Raw genomic sequence first — 27,212 nt, forward strand, 5'->3', positions numbered from 1 at the left:
GTCCTTTCATCCATTCATTCATTCATTCAGCCATGGAACTGTAATAGTGACAAACCAAGCAGAGTCCTTGACCTCAAAGTTAGAGAAAAAGCAAGTACTGACAGAAGGGTGAGTGAAATATGTGTAAAATATAATACTTGCCATGGAGAAAAGAAGCATGCACGGGTGGGGTGGAGAATGACAGGTATTTTAGGAGGGTGGTTGGGAGAATGTCCCCTTGAGGTAGTCACAGTCAAGATATGCTATTCCTGGAACAGGAAAGGGCTGAGCATGTTCAAAGAGCAGAAAGTGCTGGGAGGTGTGTGTGCAAGGCAGAAAGTGCCTTAGGCCTGAGTTGGAGAGACAGCATTGGGCTGGATCCTGGAAGGCTCTCTCAACCATGCTAAGGAGTTTGGATTTTATTCCAGATACAATGCAAGAACACTGGAGGCTTTTAAGCCAGAGAATTTCTAAATGTTGAGAAGATCACTTTACTGCTCTGAGAATGGATTGAATGGGCTAGGGTTGGAGGGGTGGGTTAACCCTAAGGAGGCTGTTGAAGTAGTCAGGGGAGAAAAACTCTTTATTTAATTATGACTGGTAGAATTTATTAGGTACTAGGGAAGACAACATGAGCTCTTTATCCATCTAACTACATCTTGTCCCTGGGGTCTGAGGGCTTTGAAAGAGATGTTATTTCACCCAGTTCTGGGATGGTGTTCTCTGTCTTTCACTGGTTTTGAGAGTTGAATGGAAATGATCATGGGAAGCAAGCAAGTGTGTTTGTAGATTTATTTCAGCTGAACTGTCCTAGATTTATCCCTGTCAAACATCTACAGTTTTGGATTCTGTATTAGTTTGCTGGAGCTGCCATAACAAAGTACCACAGATGAGGTGGCTTAAACAACAGAAACTTATTTTCTCACAATGCTAGAAGCTTGAAATCTGAGATCAAAGTGTCAGTAGGGGGGCACCTGCATGGCTCAGTGGGTTAAGCGGCTTCCTTCGGCTCAGGTCATGATCCCAGTGTCCTGGGATCGAGTCCCACATCGGGCTCCTTGCTTGGCAGGAAGCCTGCTTCTCCCTCTGCCTCTACCTGCCACTCTGTCCGCCTGTGCTTGCTCTCGCTTCTCTCTCTATGAAAAATAAATAAATAAAATCTTTAAAAAAAAAAAAAGTGTCAGTAGGATTGCTTTTATTGGAGGCCTCTCTCCTTGTCTTATAGATGGCCGTCTTCTCCAAATGTCTTCACATGGTCATCCCTCCCTGCATGTCTATGTCCTAATCCCTTCTTCTTATATGACATTATAATATGACACCAGTTGTATTGGACTAGGGCCCACCCTAATGACCTGATTTTAACTTATTTGCCTCTTTAAAGACCGTATGTTGAAATACAGTCCCATTCTGAGGTACTGGGGGCTAAGACTTCAACATGTATAAACTTTGGAGGGAACACAATTGAGTTCATAACAGTTTCTAAGACAAAATCTGTGTTTGGGGAATCAGGCATGGTAATGAAAGTCAGGATATAGTTAACTTATTTCTGGCATGTGCTGAAATGGTTGCATTTCTCCTAAGTCTTAAAAAGAAAAAGACATGGTTTCCTTTTATAATTAGTGCCAACTGCGATGACTTAAATACCTCCTCAAAGGATTGTATAGCACATTCACCAAGCCTTTGTTAGACCACCTGCTTTACCTCTTGTTCAAATTCATGTGATTTGTGCCCTTTCTCTTTAAGACTAATATTTTAACTTCTCTCTACTAAGATAAATTTGGGGGAAGAAATAGGATGAAACCAAACATAAGCTATTGTTCATACTCTGTATTTTGTAGTTATGTGCTTTCTGCGCCGTTTTTGTGCTATCTCATCGTGAGAGTCAATTTCCAGGCACTTTTTGTAGCTGTGATGGTTGGAGGCATCACTTCTTCAACTGAAGGGATTTCAGTTGAGGGACCAAGGCACAAGTTGTTCAAGAGGGATTAGCACTTCTCTCCCAGGACATAGCTTGAGGCCATAAAAAGAGGAAGTTGTGGGGAAGAAGGGGTCAATGAGAGAAGTGGCCAGGTTGGTGAAGGATAGAAAAACCTCAGTAATCTTCCCATGGGCACTGCCTGGGCCCGTGAAGACATGCTCACTCACAGGTAGCACTTGGACTTTTCTTTCCCTGCCGGGGAGGGAGATTTATCACTATATGGATTTCAACTGACATTTTGATATTAAAGTGTCTCATGTAAATTTGGATGAGCTAGTTACAAAACTTTGAGACCAACATGCACATTTATGAGTTTATGTGTCTCAACCCATGAAAAAGCCTTTTGTCCCTTATGTGAATTATCATGATCAGAACTAGGACTGGCTATTGGCAGCTTCGGGAATAAAATTATGCATCCAGAGAGTTCTTTTTGGTCCTTGGTGTTGGTCCAAGGCCTGTGGTATTGGGGAGATCCATAGATTATGTGGTTTTGTCATTCCATCAGAGAGTTTCATCTATTTACTTATGAAGTCCCTGGGGCCATGCTAGGTTCAGCAGAAAGAAAACTGGCTTTGGACTCAGACATTGGCTGGACCACTATTAATTTTTTGATCTCTCTGAGCCTCAGTTTCCATCCCTGAAAATGGTAACAACTCTTAAACGCTTGAGTCGTTGAATTATTCTTGTGAGCTGAATGAATATTTCTTTCCCTTACCTTGGATCATTCTACTTCTATCCCACTTCCTTATCCTTTCTATCATTTATCCTTTCTTATCCTTTCTATATATTTATTGAAAGCACTTCTTAGAGGTGGTTTTTGGTATGTTAATACAACCTCAAGTAAATTTAAGACACTGATGCCTCTCTTAGGGCTATATTTAAACTTTGTCTCTAGTTCTATGTCTTCTTTGGAGAGGTTTTACTTATTATTAAGTAGAAATAGGTGGGAAGGCTTTTTTTTGGTACCACTTAAAGTATGCCCCATAGGTGACTGTGTTCTTTCTGAATGTGAGGTTGGTTTTAGCTTCTGTAGTCACTGGTGTCATCATAATCTTCATCATCATAGTCATGCCATCATCATTTCTTCTTCCTCCTCTTTCTTCTTCTTGTGCATGATCATCATGTGCAATCCCAAGTGTCTAAGTAGTTATTATATTAATGGATTACTTGGAACAATGAATGGTTGTAAGGGTAAATGCCTTTATAACCTCAAAACTGTTGAGCTTAATAGGTTGTCATGGACACCTTCCATATCATACCTATCAGTCTTTCTGTTCCTGTTTCAGCACTGTCACTCAACCTTGAGTAACAACCTGGGTTTTATATTCAGACAAAAATTCTGTTCAAATACTGGCTCTGGAGGGGAGAGGGGTGGGGTAAGGGGTAACTGGATGATGAACATTAAAGAGGGCACATGATATAATGAACACTGGTGTTGTATAATACTAATGAATCACTGACCTCTACCTCTGAAACCAGCAATACATTATATGCTAATTAATTGAATTTAAATTAAAAAATGGTGGCTCTGCTCCTTTGACCTATGTGAACTTGGACAAGATCTTTAACTTCTCTGAGCCTCAGTTTCCTTATCTTCAACATAAAAATAATAAACCAATGGCAAGATTAATTGCAGAGATGTTGCATGATTAAATAAAAAGATGTGTTTGGAGCATTTGGCACAGTTCTGGACACATATAAATGTTCAATTAATGGTATTATTACTAGTGTTATTAATATTCTAATATAAATAAAACCTCCTAAAATGGTATCTAGCAGAGTAATGCTCAGTAGGTAGCAGTAATGGTTGTTAACTTTTATTGTTATAAGAACCCTTTAAAACTTGACATAAATCTTCCACCTATCCCTGTACCTTTAAAGGAGCCTGACTTAATGAAGCCTGAGTCACCAACACCCAATGAAAATGAGAAGTAAACCTGCAGCTCCAATGTCAACAGTTGCCTTGGACTTGCTCATTTCCACTCTTTATTTAGCTTCTCCATATCTCCTCTGTTTGTTACATATCTAGCTTTTGATTTCTCAGTTTTGCCTTGCACTTTTAGCTCTATGCTCATTACTAAGATCTGGTAGCCAACCAGTCCTTCTGGGGGACTCTCTGCACATGGCTCATTCCATCTCCTTACTCCCTGTGCCACCCCCACCCCCGCCTTCTGCTTTCCCTCACTTCTGTCAGGCTTTGGGCTTCCTGAGGGAGCCTTGGATGATATCTAGCCATGGTCTGCGTTTGGTCATTACCAAGTCCTTGATCAATCATAAGAGGTTCTTATTTATTATCACAAAATGTCTATTTGGCATGAAATTCCATCCTGGATCCTAAATTCTCCTTAGATAAGGTCATTTCTTCTCTACTAGTTTATAGGCTTGTAAGAGGAGTCTAAGATCAACTCACTTTTTTCCCATGGTGAGAAAGCTGCTAGCAATCCCCCATTCTTATAGTATTGGCAATATTATGTCCATTCTGACTCTATCACTCTCTGGCACCTATTTTTATGAAGATTGCTTTATAGGGCTAGGCCTAATGATGAGGAGGATCATTAGTCCAATGGGTAGAGCACACTGAAACACATTTGGCATAACTGCCCTGGGTCTATGCCAAAACGTCTAGAGAGGAGAGACCGCAGTTCTTGCCAAAGCCCTGAGCCCCGGTGCGGGCCCATGAATCCTGCTAGTTAAAGGGTTTAGCCAGCCCTAATTTTAATTAAAATTTTGATTGTACACTTGCTTGATGCCTGTACTATTTCTTACCAGTTTGAATTCAGCAGACTTCCATAACCTATTACCGAGGGCTATTTAATAGATCTACTTCAGCGAATCATTATCAAAATAAGCTCAATTACAGAACAGGCAGATTTAGCTTCCTACACTGGTCTTCCTGTTGTATAGAGGTTTCCAGATAATGGTTAGTAAACTGTGGTCATGCTGTTGTGTCTTTTGGGATCTGAATGGATTTTTATTCCATGCAGAGAAGCTGACAGGTAGAAAGCTTAAAAGGAAAACACATACACATATCAGGAAAAACCACGTAATGTTTATTTCAGGGTTGTTTCATCAAGCAAAAAGGCTGCCTTTTAGCTGCTTCGATGCTTTCTGAAACCTTTCAAGCTACACGGAGAGTGATTCTGGTTTGTGTGGGTAAAACGCTGGAGAGGATGATTGGTTTCATTAGCCAGGGAGGAGTGATAATATGCTGCAATACTTCTCTAGTTATTGGGCACTTTATATTAATAACTCATGATGGCTGGAGTGTTTAGGTGTATATTTCAAACTCAGTGTAAAATACCATGCCATTAAGAATTTAAACACATTCTAATTTAATTATGGCCAAGAGCTGGTTCCAAGTGGCCCTGTGTTTTTGTTGGCTAGTTTCAATATTGCAAATTTCGAATATGGAAAGATTTATTTTCTTTTACTCCTTGCTTCTTTTATTCTGTATTGTTAAAGACCTTAATTATTTAAAAGAATACACATTTAGAAAATGAAGTGCAATTGAAATTATGGAAAATTCTAGTTTTTTCAATACTATTTTGTTTTTCCCTTTGAGATGGGCTAATATTTTTCCAACCCATAATATATTGATTACTCATCAGTTCTTTTTACCTTCTTTTTGTCTTAAATGACATTTTCTTTCCTCAAACAGTTATACTTTTATCACATAATTTTTCTACCATGGCTTAAATGGGGAAAAAAACAAACAAACAAACTACCACTTGAACAAAAAAGAACACTATCATTTAGTTACCATCCAAGTCAACTTGGGAGATGACAGATATAGATGATTGCCTGGGTCCTATCTTCTGAGGGCCATTGACTTAGCCAGGCAAATATGAGGAAGGGGGAAGGAGTTAGCCTGGGACAACTAGTAATGAATAAAATTGAAGCTCATGTATTCAGCCACATAAGAGTATTGCCCACCCCCCCCAACTGCCCTAGCTTCTTCCACACACTCTTCAAGATAACCCCTTTTGGGAGACTTTGATAATCAATTTAAACAGACCTAGCTTATATAGAAGCATTTTTAAAAAATAAGGAGGAGAGCAGGAGGGTCTTCACTGAGGGATTTTCATTCATTCTTGAACACTTTGAATTGATTGGTCATGACTCTTTAACATTTAGGAATAAGCTCAATTATCAGTGACATCTGGGGAACTGGTAGATGATGGGAATCTAGTGTTTATGCATAACTTCTATACCTGATGGAATTGTAGAGCTAATTCTCATTAATTCCCCCCATCTTCACGTATGGGGACCTTGGAATCTCCAAATGTAGTAGGCAGTATAAATCCAAGTATAAATCTTGGTTTTCTGAGTCCTCAATAACTTTCAGTTGGCAGCGAACAATGAGAGGATGGATGCCAGGATGGGGCAATGTGTTCTGATAATTTTTTATTATATTGAGAAACCAATATAATATATACAATAATTTTGCATTAATTAGGAAGACATAAACCATTTAATTTGGAAAATGAACAACCATACCAATGAAGTTTTCTTATATAAATTATACACTAAGAAAAAAAAAATTGATTGATTTGGGATGTGACAATGGAAGTACCCAGAAGATTCAGATATGGGTTTAGGGGGAGAGTGGAATTAGCTTTCTGGATTTTGGATTTATAATTTTAAAGATATGCATGTCAAAAGATGCATGGTTTTGAAAAATGTTTCTTGCTTTGGGCGTTTTGAGTGTCAAGGAATCCTTTTCAGGAGGTATATAACCAAAAAGTCCATTCCTTAGGAAACAAGGAATCCCATATCTATAGTGCTTTGCTGTCCTGTCATTTTAGATGTTCCCTGCTGCTTTGACTGCCATAGGGGGTTTAGAGTTGGCTGCTACACATGTTGCAGGCCACCCAAGACTGCTGAAAAGACCTGTGACATTTTGTCAAATTATTTTTTATACTAAATTTATATTAAACATTTTTTTTATTGACATGTCTCCCTACCCCATTAAGCTTGTGAGAGCCCTTCAAAGACAGGCATGATGAGCTGGTGCTTGGCTCAGAGCAAGCTCGTGATCAATATTGAATAAATGAATTAATAAACACCTTGGTTTTAAAGGAGTGATACATGAACCAGAAAAAACTGCCCACCCATGGAGCTGCAATGCTGGTGGAGAGAGGTCAGTACCTGTGGGTAATGCAGGGTGGAGTCATGAGCGGACAGAGCTTATTCCTACAAGATGCCACTCATTACTCACCTGCACATTAGTTATTTGTATTGTTAGTGTCTAGGATATTTTATCTTCTGTGTTTGTCTAGTTGGCCATGTATTAGAAATATTTTTCTACATGGCTTCAAGTCCCTCATGCGTTTTGTTTGTAGCAGATGAGTACAATTCCACTTTATGTCCTGTGGAGTTATTGGTGTGAGATTGTGGACTAAAGGGAAATGGACCCTTTGTTATTAATAGCCTTGTTATGAAAAAAGGGGGAAAAAAAACCAACCTAGCACAAATTTACGTGACAATCAGCTTAGAGGAGTGAACCAATTTTCAGTTTGGCTCTACCATCACACCCCCTTCCAGAAGTCACTTTCAGCATCCTACCTCCCACATTGCACACTCCCCTCACCTCAAACACCCACAACCATTTCCTGAAGCTTGCCTCTACAGGACACTGAAACATTTAGGGGGAAAGAAAAATGCTCCAAATGTCTCCCAGATGTCTGAATGTGTGGCATAATTTGGCATCGAAAAGACTGGCGTTTTCATTTTTCAACTAGATGTTTTGGCAACATGCAAATACAACCTTAATATAGTAAGTAAATCCCCCCCCCCCACAAATATACTTTATACTTAATTTCATAACGTATTTAATGAGCACATGCTACGTGTCAGTTACAGTAGTGAGGATTAGAGAATGTAAGGCTTTAGTAAATTACGGAGCCAATATGAAGAATTTTATGATTTTATGAAGGATAGGTATGCAGTGTGCCTGTTGGGGCAAACATCTTATAGCAAATACTGATACTTTAAACTGAGAAGATTGTATTTCTTACACCCCTCTTGAATTTGCAAATTTAGTTTTATAATTACATTTTGGACAGTGTGTCGCTAGCCTGCCAGAGTGTTTTTCACTAGTCAGAGGAAATGAAATGGAGATGCATCCAGGTTAGAAGGAGCATGTCTTAGCTCACGAGAACAGAACAAGTCGAAATGTGCTACCCCTTTGTGGGAGCTCATCCAACATCCTTCTGGGCTGTGAGAATAGAGACATTTTTGTCCTGCGTGTGTGGACCCATTTTGGAAAGATACAGAGGAAGATCATACCCACCAAGTCTCCTAATCAGGATTGCTTTTAAGAGGCCTAGTTGTTTCAATTACAGAGTCTTCGTGGTGGAGAAAAAATAGTATAAATTAATCCAGGTATTTTTTTCCGTGCTACTACGGATGAGGCATGATTCCAGGTGCTAGAGAATACATATCACATACAATGCTTTAGGTAAGTGACTAACTGCTAAGGTCTATAGGGAATGATCTTATTTGAATATAGGACCTCCAAGGCATGCCTTAAGATGAAATATTCTATTATACTTCTTTTCAGGATGAAAAATCAGAGACTCAAAGGAGAAAAGTGATTGCTTAAAGAGGACACAGCTTGTTGATAACAAGGGAAACACAGTTCTTCCAGCTTTTGTTTTCCTAGACTCTTGTTTTCTTTTTCACAATGTGAAATTCCATGTTCATTTCCTAGTGAAGAAAAAGCAGTGAATGGAGAAGAAGTATCTGATTGTCTGGAGCTCATTATTTTTTGAGCAACTACTGTTTCCCGGATTCTACTCCTGTCGTAGATTGCAAAAATGGCTACAGTTTTTCACCCCTTCCTGTATCTATACTATTTATCGTGAAAATTTGCAGTTCCTTTTACTGAGAGGTGGATTCCATTTCCATACCCGTTGAAGTGGGGCTGGTCCCATGACTGGCTTGACTAATACAAGTGGCTGAAGTCTCAGTTGCTTGAATGCTTTTGCTCTTTTTTGGGAAACATCTTGAAAAATAGACCTGGGCTAGTTGTGGATGATGGGAAACTACATGGCCCAGTTACTGCGGTCATCCCAGATGACAGATAGATAGCTATCAGACCTGTGACTGAGGCTGTCCTAGGTTAGCCACCCCCAGCCCCCCTGCCACCTGACTGCAGACATGTGAGCAAGCCCAGAAGTCAGCTATGTATGTCCTGGGTCAGCTAAACTGCCCATGTGGGCAATGATAAATGTTCATTTTCCAGCCAGTGAATTTTGGAGTGGTTTGCTACTCAACGGATGCAACGCCATTATGGTGTCTCATCACATGATCCTGCCTTTGCTGTGACATTTCAAGCTACATGTTTCCCAAGTCCCTGCCACCTGAATGGTAGAAAGTATCTGGCACACTTTCACCTTGACTCAGCCAGGTTGGATTTATGCTGAGCCGAGACAGGCTCTCACATGTACAAGGCCTGTGGCATCAACATCAGCATTGCCCTGATGTAGCCCCCTCAGAGAGAGAGGTGTGAAAGAGGACATGGTTAGCAGCAATGAGGTCTATGGGGGAGCCCAGGGCTGAGTAGTCTCAGGTGCTCTGATTCACAGAACTTTAGGGCATCCCTCATGGACACAGAAGGTCAGGTCTCCTTAATTCTAGAGACGAGTCTTGTTATGGACTGAACTGTGTCTCCTCAAAATTCATCTGTTGAAGCCCTAATCCCCAGTGATGGTATTTGGAGTTAGGGCCTTTAGAAGGTAATTAGACCTTTACATGAGGTCATGAGGGTGGGGCCCTAATGATGGGATCAGTGTTCTTACAAAGGGACACCAGAGAGTACTCTCCCTTCTTTCCCTCCCTCCCCAACTACCCCCCCCCCCCACCATGTGAAGACACAGTACGAGGAAGGCCACTTGGAAGTCAGGAAGATAGTTCTTACTAAACCCAACCATCCTGGCACTCAGATATAGAACTTTCAGCCTCCAGAATGAAGAGATAATAGATTTCTGTTGTTTAAGTTACCCAGCCAATGGTATTTTGTTATGGCATCCCAAAACTAATACACAGCTGTTTTTAGTTAGACAGATGTTTGGCGTTGCTTCAGGGGAAAATAATCTGAACGATTAAATGCATTTTTCACTCCAGATGTTTTGGCAATGTGGAGATGTTGCCAAGATGTGCTTGTGGGATGGCCCCATGGCTGTCCTGGGGAGTAGCTTCTGGACAAAAAGGGAAATTCTGGGAGGGGCCAGAGGAAGCCCTCTTCTTTTCCATGTCAGGAATACACATATTCCTTTTCATAAAGAGGGTACTAGAACTCCATATGCAAGCTTTTGGTCCACGGAGATTTATGAAATACAACCACCTTCTTTTAGTTGGAAACAGACTACACTGAACAAGCTCATCTGCTGGTATGCCATTGTCCTCCTCCAAGCTGAGGCTGGGAACCATTATTGAATTTGTGGTTGAAAACTCCGGGGAGGAAATTCTGACCAAGGCCAAATGAGTGAAGAACAGAATGTCCAAAGATGAAAGTGGTGACTCGTACATATTTGTATTGAGAAGTACCAACTGTATAATGATGAAAGTCATATTAACACATAAAAGTATTAGATATGGATAATTAGAGTCTCATTCTCAACTTCTTCACTCTTCCCCCAACCAATAATTCTACTACTAACTGCTCTGAATTTCTCACAGGTGACTTGGAGAGTCAGGTTTGTTGACCACACAGAGGAGAATTCTCTATTGTAGAGTGGGCAGACTTTCTCAATAAACACTAAATAGTACATATTTTCCGTTTCACAGGTTATATGTGTTGCTGTGACTCAACTTTATCATTGTCACGTGAAAGCAGCCAGACACAACACTTAAACAAAAGAGTGTGGCTGTGTTCCTACAACACTTTATCAGAAGAGGTGGCAGGCAAAATTTGGGTCATCGGCTGTGCTTTGCCAATGTCTACTCTACTAGGTTAAGTGAATACATGTTTTTAAGGTGAGTTAAGCAGTGGCTGGAATGTGGTAATAGCTTTGAAACCATTGGCTGTTGGTTTTCTTTGTGTGATGTGGAGCAAGGCAGCAGGACGCTTGCACTAAGGAGAAGTTGTTTAGTATATGGCAAATTTGAATCAAATGAAAAAAAGGACAGGAAGTCAGTTGAGGGCGAGTACACACAGCTCTGGCACTTGGCACAGAACTGCCTTGACGAGTGTGTGTTTCAGTCAGTTCAGTCTGCTATGGCAAAGTACCATATCTTAGGTGGATTATAAACAACAGAATTTTTTTTTTTTTAAGAGGGAGAGAGCATACATGTGCACACACATATGAACAGGGGTGGGGCAGGGAAGGGCAGAGGGAGAAGGGAAGAGAATCTTAAGCAGATTCCGCACCCAGTGTGGGAGACCAAAGAGGGGCTCGTCTCATGATGCTTGATCATGACCTGAACCAAAAAGAAGAGTCGGACACTCAACCAACTGAGCCATCCAGGTGCCCCAGAAGTTTCTTTCTTATGGTTCTGGAGGCTGAAAATCCAAGGTCAGAGTGCCTGTGTGTCAGGTTCTGATGAAGGAACCTCTTCCAGGTGGCGGACTGTCGGGGCCTCCCTGGCAGAAAGAGAGATAGAGGGCTGTCTGGGGTCCCTTTTATAAGGATACTAATTTTATTTGTGAGGACCCCACCTTCATGACCTAGTTACCTCTCAAAGTCTCCACCTCTCAATGCCATCACATTGGGTGTTAGGATGTCAACATACGAATTTTGGGAGCATACCTTCAGACCGCTGGAGTGTAAATTTTTTGCAGTGTCAGGAAATTAACATGTTATATTCTATCTTGGAATAGGCCATCCTCACTTTCTCTTCTATGTCAGTTTTATAGGGATTCTGAATGCATAAGCTATCTTTATATCCAAAACTCCACAGTATCCAGCAGAGTAGGAGGCTATCAGTTTGACAAGACAAGGTAAATAAAACTCTAAACCCCGAGGCACAGTGTCATCGTACATGACCCAGACTAAGCATCCACATACATATTCCTGCATGATTTACAAATCTTCTCTCTTAATCCTGGTTGCATTGGCTTTTCCATGCTGTATTAGCTTAGTGCAGGTGTGTAAAAACATTTGAGCATGATGAATTGTTTCTCCAAGAGCCAAAAGGTAAATGATGAAAGAATTGGATAGAAAACATGTTAACAAGATATTTTATATTAGCTCCAAGGAGCTAGATCAATTACTATGATGTGTTACATGTTCAGGAGTCAGGAAATTCTAAATTATGGTTCCCAGTATGAACGTAACTCAGCCCCTTTGCACATGCAATATTTTATACGACTGTATATGGTGTTAACTTTAATGCTTTAACATCTATGCTTAATGTGGCAACTATAAATTTGAATTTCTTGACTTCAGAGGTTATAACATTTAAGCATACAGCTGCACTGGCATACTTACTGCATTCAAATATTTCTTGATGTAATATTTTGAAAAATAAGTGCTCTATATAGATAGTTCTACTTTTTTTTTTTTTTTTTTTTTTTGGTTATGATGCAGGAATTAAAAAAAAAAAAAAAAAGACTGTGTCCCTGCCACTGTTAGTTCTGTAGCTCTCTCTAAGTCATTTGAACTAAGTGGGGTGTGACTGAACAATTTTCACTTTCTGGTGATTTCTACACCAAATCAGACTTTGAGGAAGAAAGACTTTCTGGACATTGTTGTGTCATTTATTTCAAAGGGTTTGGTCACCCTACAGATAGTGTGGACAATGTAAGACAAATTCAGAGTTTAGTTTCATTCTGCATTATTCCCATGGTAATAACTGTAAATGGAATTCCCTTGAGTTTAAAATCTAACACAGTGGGGTGCCTGAGTGGTTCAGTGGGTTGAAGCTTCTGCCTTCGGCTTAGGTCATGATCTTAGAGTCCTGGGATTGAGCCCTGCATCGGGATCTCTGCTCAGCAGAGAGCCTGCTTCCTCCTCTCTTTCTGCCTGCCTCTCTGCTTACTTGTGATCTCTCTTTCTACATCAAATAAATAAGTAAAATCATAAAAATTAAAAAGAAATAAAATCTAACACAAGAGTCTAATAGGTGATTTATAAATAAAAAATTCCTGCATGCCTGGGGTATAAATGCTTTTTCCCATTAAGAATCCAGTATCAGGCCATTTGTTCCTTCTAGATAGATTTCTTTGCTGCTGTGTGCACATTGTTTTAGGTAGACAGGTTTCTCTAGTTTCAGAGAAATTCATCACTCCTTCTCCCCATCTCATACCATTCAGAGTTACAGCTTTTTCTGGTTTTAGCAATAGGTTGTGAGACAGCTGTCCTGGCCACTGCTGGCAAGAAGTGCAAGGAGTCAGAAGGAGTCTGTGCTCTTAACCACTTTGCTATTATAATTGGTCCCAAGTTCCTTGTTCTTGGGCCAGGTACTTACCACACACCTACACCTATGTGTAGGTACAGTGAGTATGGATCTTATTTTATAAGCTCAGGTGTGCAGGAAATGTAGCTGTTTAAAATTTTCTTTAAATCAACTTTTAATTCTTGGCACCTATCCTACTGGGCTATATTATATACTGCCCACAAGAGTCATACCTTAAGTAGAAGGACACAGAAAGGTTGAAAGTAGAATAATGGCAGAAGATATACTATACCAACACTAACCAAAAGTAAGCTGGTACATCTATAATAATATCAGACAAAATAGATGTAAAAGTAAGAAGTATTACTACAAATAACTGACAACATTTAGTAACATTTAAGGGAATAATTCAACATACTTATAATACCAACCTAATACTGTAACCTCAAAAAATATAAAGCATAATCTAGTTGAAGTAAAAGGAAATGTTGACAGATCTATAGTCATAATTGGATTTGTTAAAATAAGTAGCCAAAACGATTAGAAGAAGCAGTTATGTAAGTACAACTTATTCTAACACAACTGTTAAATATGTAGATAAAAAATATGTGAGAATATAAAAGAGTTGACCAATATTACTTAACAACTTGACCTAATTGAAATTTATAAAACTCTACACTTAACAACGATATAATACAAATTTCTTTCCAAGATATGTGGAACATTTATTCACCAATATTGACCTATATGTTGAGTCATAAAGCAAGTCTCAAAAATTTCAAGAGATTGGAACCATGTGTAGTATATTTTCCAAACTTAGTGAAACTAATTTCAAAATAAATGCAAAAAGATAACTTGGAAACCCTCAAATGTTTGAAAATGAAGCAAAACACTTCTAAACAACCAGTGGGTCAAAGAAGAAATCACAATAAAAATGAAAACATTTTCACTGAGTGATCACGAAAATACAAAATGCTAAAACTTGAGGGATGAAACTAAAGACGTGTTTTGGTGAAAGTATGTTGCTTCAAATGAACATGTCTGAAAAGAAAGACTGAGAATCAAAAACCTTATCTTTTTATCTTACTGTATTTTTATTTTTAGAAGTTTTTATTTAAATTCCAGTTAAAGCCCTTATCTTACACTTCAGAAAGATTAAAAAAAGCAAATTAAAAAGAAAGTCAGTAGTAGAAAGGAAATAAGTATAAGATCAGAAGTTCATGAAATACAAAACAAACACACAATGGGCAAACAACAAACTTAAAGTTGGTTCTTTGAATACACTAATGAAATTGAGAAACTCTTAAGAAACAAATAAAAACAGAAAACACAAATTACCAATATCAGGAAGAAAGAATGGAGACATCATAATGATCCTACAGCTATTAAACATGTAATAAGAGGGAATTATTAACAATCTAATCCAGCATACTTGAAAATTTAGAAGAAATGGAAAAATTTCTAGAAAAATTTAGCAACATTGAGAGAAAAAACCATAATCTGGATTTCCTATTTTAATTTAAAATATTGGATATGTAATTAAAATTCTTCACACACATGCAAAACTCTAGTCTCAGATGACTTCAGAGATCTAAGGAAGAATTTATTTATTTATTTATTTATATATTTTTTTAGCAGTAAAACAAACTGTTTATTACAGCATAAAATGCGTTATATTAAATTTACACAATGATATATAAAAACACATACTTTTATATCATACAGTAATTTAACATCATAGAAATATCAAAACATATACTACTCATGCACAAAACATGCATGTATTGGTATAAAAAAAAATTTTACACAATACTGTTTACCAAAACTTTTTTTTTTTTTTTTAAAAGCCCTTCCAGACAGAATCAGTGGTCCAATCTGGACTGGATTGCACTAAAATGTTCAGGCCAATGCTTAGGTGGCACAATGCTCAGTGAGCAATTCTGGGCTTAGAGTCACACCCAAGGGTTATTTCATTAGGGCTGAATTTCTCAGTACCCCAGGACCAAAATTCTATCCCAAAGACAAGTCCTTCCAGGAAGAAATGGTTGGATCAGCTGCAAATCAGGGAGGAGGAAAAAGGCATCAAAATGTTGGCTAATCGGCCGTTAAAGGGTTACTGTAACTAGGGCCTAGGCACCAAATTTGGCAAAAGTTTTAGTGAATCCTTTTAAGTTTATTACCAGCCTCCCTATCCAGGTCACCAGCTCTGGATCTAGGGGCTGGTCTTCAAGTTCTGAGTCCAGCAAACGAAACAGTTCTGAGAGGAAAATAGAATGGGGACCCACCTAAGAAAGGGAGACTATATTGAAAATTACAGAAAACAATGACTGTCCATCATACCTACTTCACACAACTGTATGTGATGCCTCTCAACAAGGAAGAATTTATACCAACTTCTTATACACTCTTCCAGAGGATAGAAAAAGAGGCAGCATTCCCAGATTGTTTCATGAGATGGCATAATTGTTATGCCAAAATTTGATAAATGCGTATATAGGTACACATTAAAATATACATAATAAATCAATACATAAATAAATAGCCCCCCAAATTTGAGATCTACCTTCTCTGTGAACATAGATAAAGAAATCCTAATAAAATATTAAATAATCAAATACAGTGAACATCTACCCACCTATCTATCTACTGTTTATCTATGAAGACACACAACCACTGAGTTGAATTTATTCCAAGAATGTAACTTAGTTTGGTTAGAATGTCAACCAATGTGATTATCATATTAATAGAAAAAAGGAAAAGAGTTTATCATCATGCCAATTTTATGAAATGCAACACTCATTTATGATTTAAAGTAAAACTCTTAGCAAGCTAGGAACAGAAGGGAAATTTTTTTTTTTTAAGATTTTATTTATTTATTTGAGAGAGAGACAGTGAGAGAGAGAGCATGAGAGGCGAGAAGGTCAGAGGGAGAAGCAGACTCCCCATGGAGCTGGGAGCCTGATGCGGAGCTCAATCCCGGGACTCCGGGACCGTGACCTGAGCCGAAGGCAGCTGCCCAACCAGCTGAGCCACCCAGGCGCCCCAGAACGGAAATTTTTAAATCAAAATGTATCTGTAGAAATCTCCAGCAAACATACTACAAATATTATCTAATACTACTACTAATAAATGCTTTTTCCCAGAGATAGGAAATGAAATAAGTATAATTCTTACTACTTCTGATCTTCACTGTGCTGGAGGGCTGAGATAGTGTAATAAGGCAAGAAATGAATGAAAAGATATAAGGATAACAATGGAAGAAATGAAAATGTGTTTATTGAAGATGATCTATTTTGCTTTATAGAATATTTGGAAGAACCTATAGGTAAACTATTAGAATCAGTAAATTGTGCAGTCATTAAATATAAGGTCAATATAAAAATTATTTCCACACACTAGCAACAAAGATCAGAATGTCACTTTCAAGTGAAACCATTTTAGCATAAAAAGCATCAAACATGTAAATATACTTAATGCAAGATATATGTGACCTTACTGAAGGAAAATACAGATGATTATGGAAAAAAATTATAGAAGACCTAAATGAATCGAAGGATATAGCTTTTTCATGGATTGGAAGACTTAGAATTATAATAATTTTAGTTGATTTACAGATTCAAAGTAGGGCCTGTAAAAAAAATAGGTTTTTCTTTTGATGGAAATTGACAAGTAATGTCTAAAATTTATATGGAAATTCCAAAGGACAAAAGAAGACTAATCATCTTGAAGAATAACAACACTGAAAGATTTACAGTGCCAATATCAAATTTTATTAGAAAGCAGAATGAATTAAAATGGTGTGATGTTGGTAGAAGGATAGAGAAAGGACAGAATCCAGAGAATAAAAACTCCCAAGATAGACACTCATATATGTGGTCACCCAATTTATGATATGAGTGTCACTGTACTACAATGGGAAAAGGAAGACCTTTTCAGTAAAATGGTTCAATAGATTAACCATTCTGGGGGGAAATGAATTTTTACCTCCCACGTCAATCTTTACATAAAAAATCAAGTTCAGAGGATTGCTAACCTAAATGTAGAAGATTAAAAAAAAAAAGAAAATTTCCAGAAGATACCACTTGAGAATATCTTCATGGTCTTGGGGTAGGCAAAATTTCCTAAACAGAACACAGGAAGTCTTAACTTTAGAATATGATCTATAAAGGTCTTCCACGAAAATTAAGAAGTGCTCATCAAAAACACATTAAAGAAGTGAAAAGGCAAGTCACAGAATAGAAAATATTTGCAGTACAAATAACCAGGAAAGAACTCACCTCTCCCCAAACTAAACAGCTCTTGTCTTAGTCTACTCAAGCTACTGTAAGAAATACCATAGTCTGGGTGGTATCAACTACAGAAATTTAATTTCTCAAAGTTCTGAAAGCTGGAAAGTTCAACATCAAAGGCCCCAGTAAGCACTCTCTTCCTGGCTTGTAGAAAGCCACCTTTTCCAGTGGTCCTCACCGGCAGGGAGAGAGATCTCCAGTGTCTCTTTCTACCCCCCCTCCCCTTTCATAGCAACACCAGTTCTATAGGATCTTCTACCCTTATGACCTCATTTACTTTAATCACTTCCCAAAAGGCTTTGTCTCCAAAACAGTCACATGGGGATTAGGGTTTCAGCATATAAATTTTGTGGGCACACCATTCAGTCCATTGCAACTCTTTTTTTTTTTTTTTTTTTTTTTTTTTTAATTTAATTTATTTTTATTTCCAGCATAACAGTATTCATTATTTTTGCACCACACCCCGTGCTCCATGCAATCCGTGCCCTCTATAATACCCACCACCTGGTACCCCAACCTCCCACCCCCCGTCCCTTCAAAACCCTCAGATTGTTTTTCAGAGTCCAAACCATAAGTGACTTTTAATCTCACAAAACAAACTGAGGGTTGCTGGGGGGAGGGGGTTTGGGAGAAGGGGGTGGGATTATGGACATTGGGGAGGGTATGTGCTTTGGTGAGTGCTGTGAAGTGTGTAAACCTGGTGATTCCATTGCAACTCTTAACAATAAATTTTAAAATATGGACACAATTCAAACAGTGACAAAAGATTTGAGCAGCTACTTTACAAAAGAAGGCCAATGTGTATATGAAAACGTGTTCAGCATCATTGGTTGGTCAACATCATCAAGTGAATTAAAATTAAAGTCACCTTGAGATACCACTACACACCTGCCAGAATGGCTAAAACCTAAAGAAAAACCTGATGATGGCCCGTATCCTTGAAGCTACAGAGCAAAGTTAGTCTCCTATATTACTGTTGGGAGTATAAGTCAGTAAAACTGATTGGTAATGCCTATTAAAACACGACCTCATGTACCCAGGTGCATCAAAAGACGTGTGGCAGAATGTGACTAGCAACATTTTTTTTTTTTTAGCAGCGTTATTTTTAATAGTCCCTGTCTATTGACGGTAAGGTGGATACATAAGTTGTGATATAGATATCACATATGTGCACATGTTTACATATAGACATGTATATATCCACCCTCACACAACAGGAGATTATGTAGTGATGAATGAATGAACTACAGTGTCACTACATGACAGACAAAATGTTGAGTAGAAAATGCAACCCAGAGGAGGACACTTGGTACGGCTGTGGTTCTATGTATGTAATGTGCAAAGTCAGGCAAAATCAGGTAAAATCTACGGTGCCTGAAGCTACTAGAGCAGTCTTTGGGAAGGGGTAATGGCTTAGAAGGGGCACAGGGAGGCTGCTGGGCTCTGCAAATGTTCTACATCTTCGCTTATCATCCCATGAATATGTTTACTTTGAAAATACTCATTGAGCTGTACAGGTAAGGCTTGTGTACTTTATTCATGGATGTTAAACTTCGTACAAAAGTTTTCAAGTGTGTACAAAAGCAAATCATTTTTCCTATTCCTTAAGCATTGAGAAGGGCAGGAAAGAAAGAAAACTAACACTTTTACCAAGAGTTTGCTCTGTGCGAGGCACTTTACTTCCTGCAGTATAGGGACCTGTTGTGGTCAGAGAGTGAAAGTCCTCTGATTCTCTTTAACTGAACTGCATTTGATTCTGTGGTTGTCCCTCCAATGGCCAGGCAGGAGGAAAGGCACTGTGCAGGTTAGTTTGTGGCTGTGTGCCTGAGCCTAGAGATGGGCCCTACCCAGAGCACAGAAAATGACCTTAGGGAAGGGGGAACTCCCAGAGGACAATCAGGGCCATTTTGAGAAGGAAAAATTGGTGGTAGAGTTTCAAGTTCTCAGTAGTCACTGTAATTGCACAGAAAATATCATGATCTCTATGGACATTGGGGAGGGTATGTGCTATGGTGAGTGTTGTGAAGTGTGTAAACCTGGCAATTCACAGACCTTTACCTCTGGGGCTAATAATACATTATATGTTTATAAAAAAATAAAAAAAAAATATTAAAAAAAATCATGATCTCTTGTTTAATAAGGTAAAATATACATTTTTTTCCTGGATCCCGATGTACAAGTTATTCTTTATGCTAAACCACCAAATAAAAGCTCACTCTTTCATGCCTGTGAGGAGGCAGCTGGAGAGAGACAGCAAACTTCAAGGCCCTGCAAATAGAGCAAGAAGCAATTTTCTTAGGGGGTAAGTAGTCAATTGATGAATATGCTGTACTTAAGTGAACTTTGAATAACTGTATAAACGAAGGCTGGGTTTTTGTTTTGGCAAGTAGTCCTACGGTCTTGTAGACAAAACTGGCGGAACTCCAACGCTGGCCTGGGACACAAATGACACAAGTCTAAATGACTTGGGTAAAATTAGAACTTACTATTAGAAACTCATTATTATAGTGGTCAGTAATATTTAATTTGGCTTTATCCTAAATTGCATTTAGTTCATTCCAGTATGTGAATGAAATCAATAAAAATCGTCCTTTTTAAAGATGTTTTTGTTTTCCTTCTTTTTTTTTTTTTAAAGATTTTATTTATTTATTTGAGAGAAAGACAGTGAGAGAGAGCATGAGCGAGGAGAAGGTCAGAGGGAGAAGCAGACTCCCCATGGAGCTGGGAGCCCGATGCGGGACTTGATCCCAGGACTCTGGGATCATGACCTGAGCCGAAGGCAGTCGCCCAACCAACTGAGCCACCTAGGAGTCCCTTTTGTTTTCCTTCTTAAAATCCGGAGTTAAGGTTTTCTCTGGATACACAGGGTGTCAATATGTAAATTAGCTAGAGAAAGAATCTGATTCTTTGAAAAGGTAAAGTATGCAGTGACTTAACAATCTCTTAAGGGAAACTAAATTCTTGACCAAAGATCTTAACTTGAAGTGTTTTTTTCCGAATGAGCTTTATAATACACATTCACCACTGTTAGTTCACTGGGGTCATATGATTTGCGCAATTAAATAAGAAAACATATGTACTGCAAAGGGCAGATGAGTGACCTCCCTGATGGTGAGTTTTAGGGCATTTGAAATGGAAGAATTCACTGTGGGCTGAGGAACATTTTGAAAGAGAGGGACCTGGATAAGGACGGGTCCTGGATGAGGATGAAAAGAAAGTACCTTGGTCCATTCATGGCAATGTGGGCTCCTACTGGCATGCACCTTAAAACTCTTCCAGCCTCTACTCATTACCCACTTGCAAAGCTACTCCCACATTTCTAGAAAGTCATTATGACAGCCCCTGACTTCTCAGTGCCAATTTGTCTTAGTCCATTCAGCAGGTATAACAAAATACCATAGACCAGGTGGCTCATAAACAATAGAAATTTATTTCTCACAGTTATGGAGGCTGGGAAGTCCAAGATCAAAGTCTTAGAAGATTAGCTGTCTGGTGAGGACCCACCTCCTGGTTGGTAAGCCTCCATCTTATTGTGCCCTCACATAGTGGAAGGGAAAAATCCCTTCTCCTCAGTGCGGTATGAGGGCACGAATCTCATTCATGAGCGTTTCACCCTCATGACCTAATCACTTCTTAAAAGGCTGACCTCCAAACACCATCACATTGGGGATTAGATTTTACCATGTGAGTTTTGAGGGACCAAAAATTCAGTCTGTAGCAGAAGTTAAGCCTTAGTAAAGAGGAGATGGGAGTGGGCACGAGGAGGAGAGGTACCATTATGGAGAGATGCAGGGAAGAGTAGTATGGAGGATCCAGACTGGATATGAGACAACTCTTGAGGTGGCTGGCCAACTCACCCAATTATGTCTTCTTCTTGAATTGCCTATTCGTCCCCAACAATGATGTCTCCGATACATGACCCTGACCCTCTGTGTATGGCTGATGAACCTACTTAGGATCTTAAGAACTTAGAATGGGAAACAGAATCACAGAAATGGGAAATTTTTGAGCTCAGTCTCCATAATGGTAGATGTGCTAGAGCAATGTTTCTCAACCTTTTAAAGAGCCTTTTCAGACATTTTTTTCCTAATGGCTCCCACACCCACGAAATTTTAAAATCACAGATGTACTACATACTTATGTATGTACTATTTATTTATATGTACTTTAAACATAAAAGAGTAAAGGTGTTTTTTTTGCCCCCTCCCTCAGGAATCAATTGTTGCCCCCTTGAGGGCAATATCACTGAGGGATATTTTTTAGAGAGAACATTTCTAAACTCCTATAGTGGGTCCCTAGAGTGTCACTTTTCCAGACTTTTCTTAGTCTTGTTTGTTCAAGTCTTCCTTGAAATTTCTGAGATGTTGCTTCATCTTCTAAAAATGTTCACTTTCTGTTACTTGCCACCTAAATAACCTAAAAGAAAAGCAAAAATATTTTCTAATAAAAGCTTTAAAGAAATTCAATCATTTTTAGAACACCCAAAGGGCTACCTCAGGGACTTTATGCCATGATGCTCCTTATCAGATATGTTTTCATATCAACACCTGCTTTTTTATATGGAAAAAAGGCAGATACTGTTTTTTAATTCAAACTGAAGACACTCTGAATGCCACATTTAAATCTACGTGTTATAGAAAAGGCAACAGGAAATTGTTTTGAATAATGGAAAATACATCTGTGTCTGAATAATTTAAAGATACTGAACCTATTTTCATTTGCATTTTACACATGTATACCAACCATTCCACAAAATGCTGAACAAGTAGGAGAATCGATAGCTGAATTTAATTTTGCACAGAAATTTCAAAGCCGGTAGAAATAGAGGATTAGAAGAAGGATCTCATCTCATCTCATGCACTATTATACCATCAAATCAAATCTGAAATAAGTGTGTGATTTGTTGTTTCCTTTAAGAAACTTGTTTTAAAAGTTTATTTTTTATCTAGAAAATTTATTTTAAGTTCTCTTTGATAGGACTCAAGTATGACTTTTAGATTAGATTTTTATTTCCCACATTTGGTACACATGGTTTTGTTTTTGTTTTTACTGATGGTGGAAATTAAAGACCCTATTATTTATAGTCTTCATACTTTGTTAATCTGGTTTGTAACAGTTTATCTCTTGTTCTGTTTATGTTGCCATTCTCCTAGATTTGATGAATCTTTATTACAACTTTTCATTCCTAATCCTTTTCCATATATTTATATATGTATATACATATATATATACATATAAGACATATATATATAAAACATATATATATCTCCTTTTCTTCACTATTTCCATATTTGTAATGATGCTATCTTGAAGTCTTTATTTTCCCATCGCTTTTGCTTTTAAGTACTTTTCTCAGTTTCAAGTGCTTCTTTATGTTACAATTGTATTATTTTCTCTAATATGTAATTATTAAAAAATCATAAAATAGTAGAATCAAACAGCCTTCTTGTGCATACTGGTTTTTTACACAGCTTCTACTGGGGCCTCACAAATATTCTGCCTTCCGTGAAACAGGTGAATACCAGTCCTTTATTAGCATACTTATTTAAAGGAAATATGGCTGATTCTTTCTTTGTGGGGAAAAGCCAATAAAAAAGTAATGTTTAGTAACGTAGTAGATTAAAGTCAAAGCCTACATTCACGTCATGTAGGCTCTTTACATATGATCTAACTTTATCTCAGGACAATGCTAAGATGTAAAGTTATAATTCCACCACCTCACGTGGTTGCTTAAAGAAATTGAACCTTACAGAGGTTGATACTGAAGCATTTCCACAGGGCTGGAGAAGGGTTGAAGAAAAAAAAAAAACACACTCAAATTAAAATAAACTATAGGCCTATATAATCCTAAAGTCTAATCCCTTTCTACTTGGGTAAACATTTTTAGCAAGTTTAAAAATATTAACTTAAACGGTAAAAGGTCCGTGCAGATTTGTCCACGAACTTCAGAGAATACACGTGTGCCTTGAGCATACTAGGTCTTCACTTCTTGTTTGCTTTTGAATGGATGTTTGATGAATGAATTAATAAATCAGTGATTTAGAAGATAAACGATTTCTTGGAGTCTTTTCTAAGTCAGGTAGTGAGTTTGTGGTTTCTTTTTCCGATGTACTTTGCGTGTTCGTGCAATCGTACCGCAGGGACGTTTCAGTTGGGTGAGGAAATCTGTGGTTTATGCAGATGACTGTGACTTGAGTAAAGAAATATTTTGTCTCCTCCTTCTGTGTGTCTTGCTTTGGCTCCCACACAACCTGGGAATGGCCAGGACACCTGCAGTCTGTTGGCTCAGCTGTTGCCTTGGGAGCTGACAGCAGCTGTCAGCTGGGGGCCAAGGACGTTTCTCTCTACCAGTGATGAGATGGTCTCATCACAAGGAGGGTGTTGGAACTTTGTCCACTTCCTGGGCAGAGGAGGAGCTCTCTTCTGGTTAGGATGGAATCAGATACCCTCTTCTAATCAAATTGTGCCTGGATCCTTCCAGCTACTTTAAACTGGTACCTAATTGCATCCATCAGCACACTGCCTGGTTATAGACCCAAGGGGAAAGGGCCTGTATTTCCCATTGAAGGGGGAAGAATTGGCTTCTATGAGGCCTAGAGACAGTTTTCATTTTTATTTTATAGACCAAATTACAAGATTCTGTAGCAATGGGGGAAGACTGACTAGAGAAATTGGGAGGTAGGTATCAGAACAAGTATGATGGGTTACATAGGCAAGTTCTTATTTATAGAGGAGTTGACGGAACCATACATAGGTGTGTCCTGACTTCCCAGCCAAATCCCTGGAGAAATAGAAGCCTGGCTCTCTTCCTGTATCATCCTTTCTGTTCTGTGCTCACTTTATTCAGATCAATGTGTTTATCCAACACCTCCAAGGAACCAGCCCCTGTGTTGGATGATGTTGTGGGCGACACAAAAGAAGGAAAATTCAGGAGCTTAGTGGAATGTACAGGCAGAAAAAATTTTATAGATACCGAATTTATTTGGTAATATAAGATGGCATCCGTGGAAATGGTTGGTCATGATACAGCTGGTCAGTGACAGCTGCAAGCTGCTATGGACTGCAAGTTCCGTGAGCGGAGCCACTTTGGATCTTCACTGCTGTGTCCCCAGCCACTGGAACAGTGTGGGGCTTACTCATTTGTCAAATGAATGAGTGAATCAGAGCCTTAAGGAAGGTGAGATAGTATATATTGCCATTAAGTGACTGAGCTCTAGGCTTTCAACCACTGATCTGTCCCTCACTCCACAACATTGGGCTGGTGTCTTAACTTCTCCAAGCCTCATTGTCCTTACCTATAAAGCAGCATTGTGGTAAATACCTGATTCAAAGTGTTGCTATAAAATTGGAGTGAGAGCACATCTAAAAGAAGGTTAGCACTGTGCAATGGTTCTACTAAGAGTAGAACACCTTTTTGGTATGCAGGGCGAGGATGTCAATTGGGATTGATTTCATTTGGAGGTGAAATTGGGAATCTATACCCAGCTCTGGATATAGCTCTGGGTAGTAGTAGCTCTGCCACTAGCAAGATGGGTGATTCTTCCCTATGACTTCCTCTTCCTGAGTCTTCACTTTCTCACTTAAAGAGGATTTCAGAGAAGAGGGTCTTTGACATTGTATCCAGGGTTTTCAAAGTACAGTTGAAAAATTAAATGCTTACAGGGGCCTGGCAGGTAACAGTAACAAGTCACGTAAGCTCAGGGTAAGAAGAACTTGACCCTCGCATCTGGGGACAGTTGAGAAGGGTAGAAACTTTATAAACCAAGCACTGCTCCTGAATGCTGCCTTGGGGTGTATGTGCTTATCAGTATCTTATATTCTGAATTTTGCAGAGAAGCTGGGGATCTACATTTTCTATGAATTCTCACAATTTTTGCAAGGAAGCACCTAAATCAGTTTATTTATTTATTTGTTTATTGTTCATTTGTTTTGAATATTGTTCGAACTATTACCTTAGGACTCAAAATCCATCTCTGGGTCACTGATTTGCTGCTCCTGATTTGGGTCCAGGAAAATAAGAAGAAATCAGAGTCTGAAAAATGAGAGTCTTCAGGACAGTTTTTAACAGAAACAGAATCATTCTGAGATATAGTGGCTTGCCCTCTGCTTTGCTTATAAAGGTTTCTAGGGCTGGCTGACCTGGTGCCCACCAGCCCAGACAATTGCCTGCAGGTAGTAAGAGGACTAAAGCAGAATCCTATTCCTAATTAGATAAAAAATACCAAAGTCCTCCCTTTCTCTGGTATTTCCAGCCACTTTCAAGCTCTTTTATTTTTTTTTTTATTATTTTTTTTATTTTTTAAAGATTTTATTTATTTATTTCACAGAGAGAGATCACAAGTAGACAGAGAGGCAGAGAGAGAGAGAGAGAGGGAAGCAGGCTCCCTGCTGAGCAGAGAACCCGATGCAGGACTCGATCCCAGGACCCTGAGATCATGACCTGAGCCGAAGGCAGCGGCTTAACCCACTGAGCCACCCAGGCACCCATCAAGCTCTTTTAGTTGCTTAAGAGTATTGAACACGGCTTAGGACTCCTCAGAGGGAACCAGAGATAACATACCACATGACACTTTCCATAGCCACTTTAAAGCCAACTCTAAATGGGGGCTTCTCAATCTGGGAGGGGAGATGACCTCTCAGGATCTCAGTAAGGATGTCTCTGCCTCCAGGGGTTTTGGATAATTCTTTTTCAGGGTGGAAACTGGAGACGTGGGATTTCCCCACACAGCTGAGAATCACAGTTTCAGGGTTTGAAGTCTTGGGAAAGACAGAAAATCTCACTGAGTCCATCAGTCCACACTGCGTCCATCAAGGATTGTGTGAGAGCTGGGCTGCTGTCCATTAAGAATGTCCTTCTGGATGGGTGGCAGTCAATTTCTACGGTTGGAAAATTCATCTTGATTCAATTGACTGACTTTGTGTAGGTATCAGCGGGAGTCAAACTGAGCATGATGTGGTCTTTAGATCATCCAGCAGCTGACCGAATCAATTGATTTTTTTGTAACTGCAGCTTTTCATTTGGCATCATAAAGGCATACCCTAAATAAAGCATTAGCCTCTAGAATGTGTTTAAATTGAATTTCTGGATACTTTGGCATGCATCCAGTTTTAAATAAGCTCTGATCTAACTGTATCTAATCTCTAATCAAAGGATCCTAGTATATGGAACATTCTCGTTAATAATGATACCTTAGACATCCATTAAGTCTGGACATTAATTTTATGGAAATTCTCCAATACATCTCCATTAGATTTTTTTTCTGGGAAAAATTAGTAATAAAAGCTTTTAATAAATGTCATAAATATCTATGTTCAATCAGACTACTACCCTAATTAAAACCAGACCAAAACAGAAAATAGTTACTTCTGCTAATGGTCATGACCTTCAGAAGACATTTCGGAGAAAGAAATTATGCACTCCCTTATTACTCAAAATTTGTTTGTTACAAAGAATAATTAGCTAGTGGGAACAGATTGCTAGTTATTTGACTACTGGGTGGATTCTCTAGTCTCGTACATCTAATGGCTCATGCACTAAACTCTGTGATCTGTCCATATTGTGAAAAGAAGCTTTGCAGTCAGGAATATCAAAGTTTGAGTCCTATACTCTTCTCTAACTAGTTCTG

General features: G+C 38.7%; 1 long non-coding RNA gene across 1 annotated transcript in view; it reads left to right on the forward strand.

The window, feature by feature from the left end:
- The first annotated feature begins 19,306 nt into the window (after positions 1–19,306).
- The window catches only part of LOC116597499, a 46,260-nt gene continuing 38,354 nt past the window's right edge, over positions 19,307–27,212 (forward strand). Inside the window, exons 1-2 of the long non-coding RNA XR_004288642.1 lie at positions 19,307–19,390; positions 19,728–19,888. This is a non-coding gene — a long non-coding RNA (uncharacterized LOC116597499). The remainder of the gene's footprint in view (positions 19,391–19,727; positions 19,889–27,212) is intronic.

This window comes from Mustela erminea, chromosome 8 (genome assembly GCF_009829155.1).
Source record: "Mustela erminea isolate mMusErm1 chromosome 8, mMusErm1.Pri, whole genome shotgun sequence".
Classification (NCBI taxonomy): domain Eukaryota; kingdom Metazoa; phylum Chordata; class Mammalia; order Carnivora; family Mustelidae; genus Mustela; species Mustela erminea.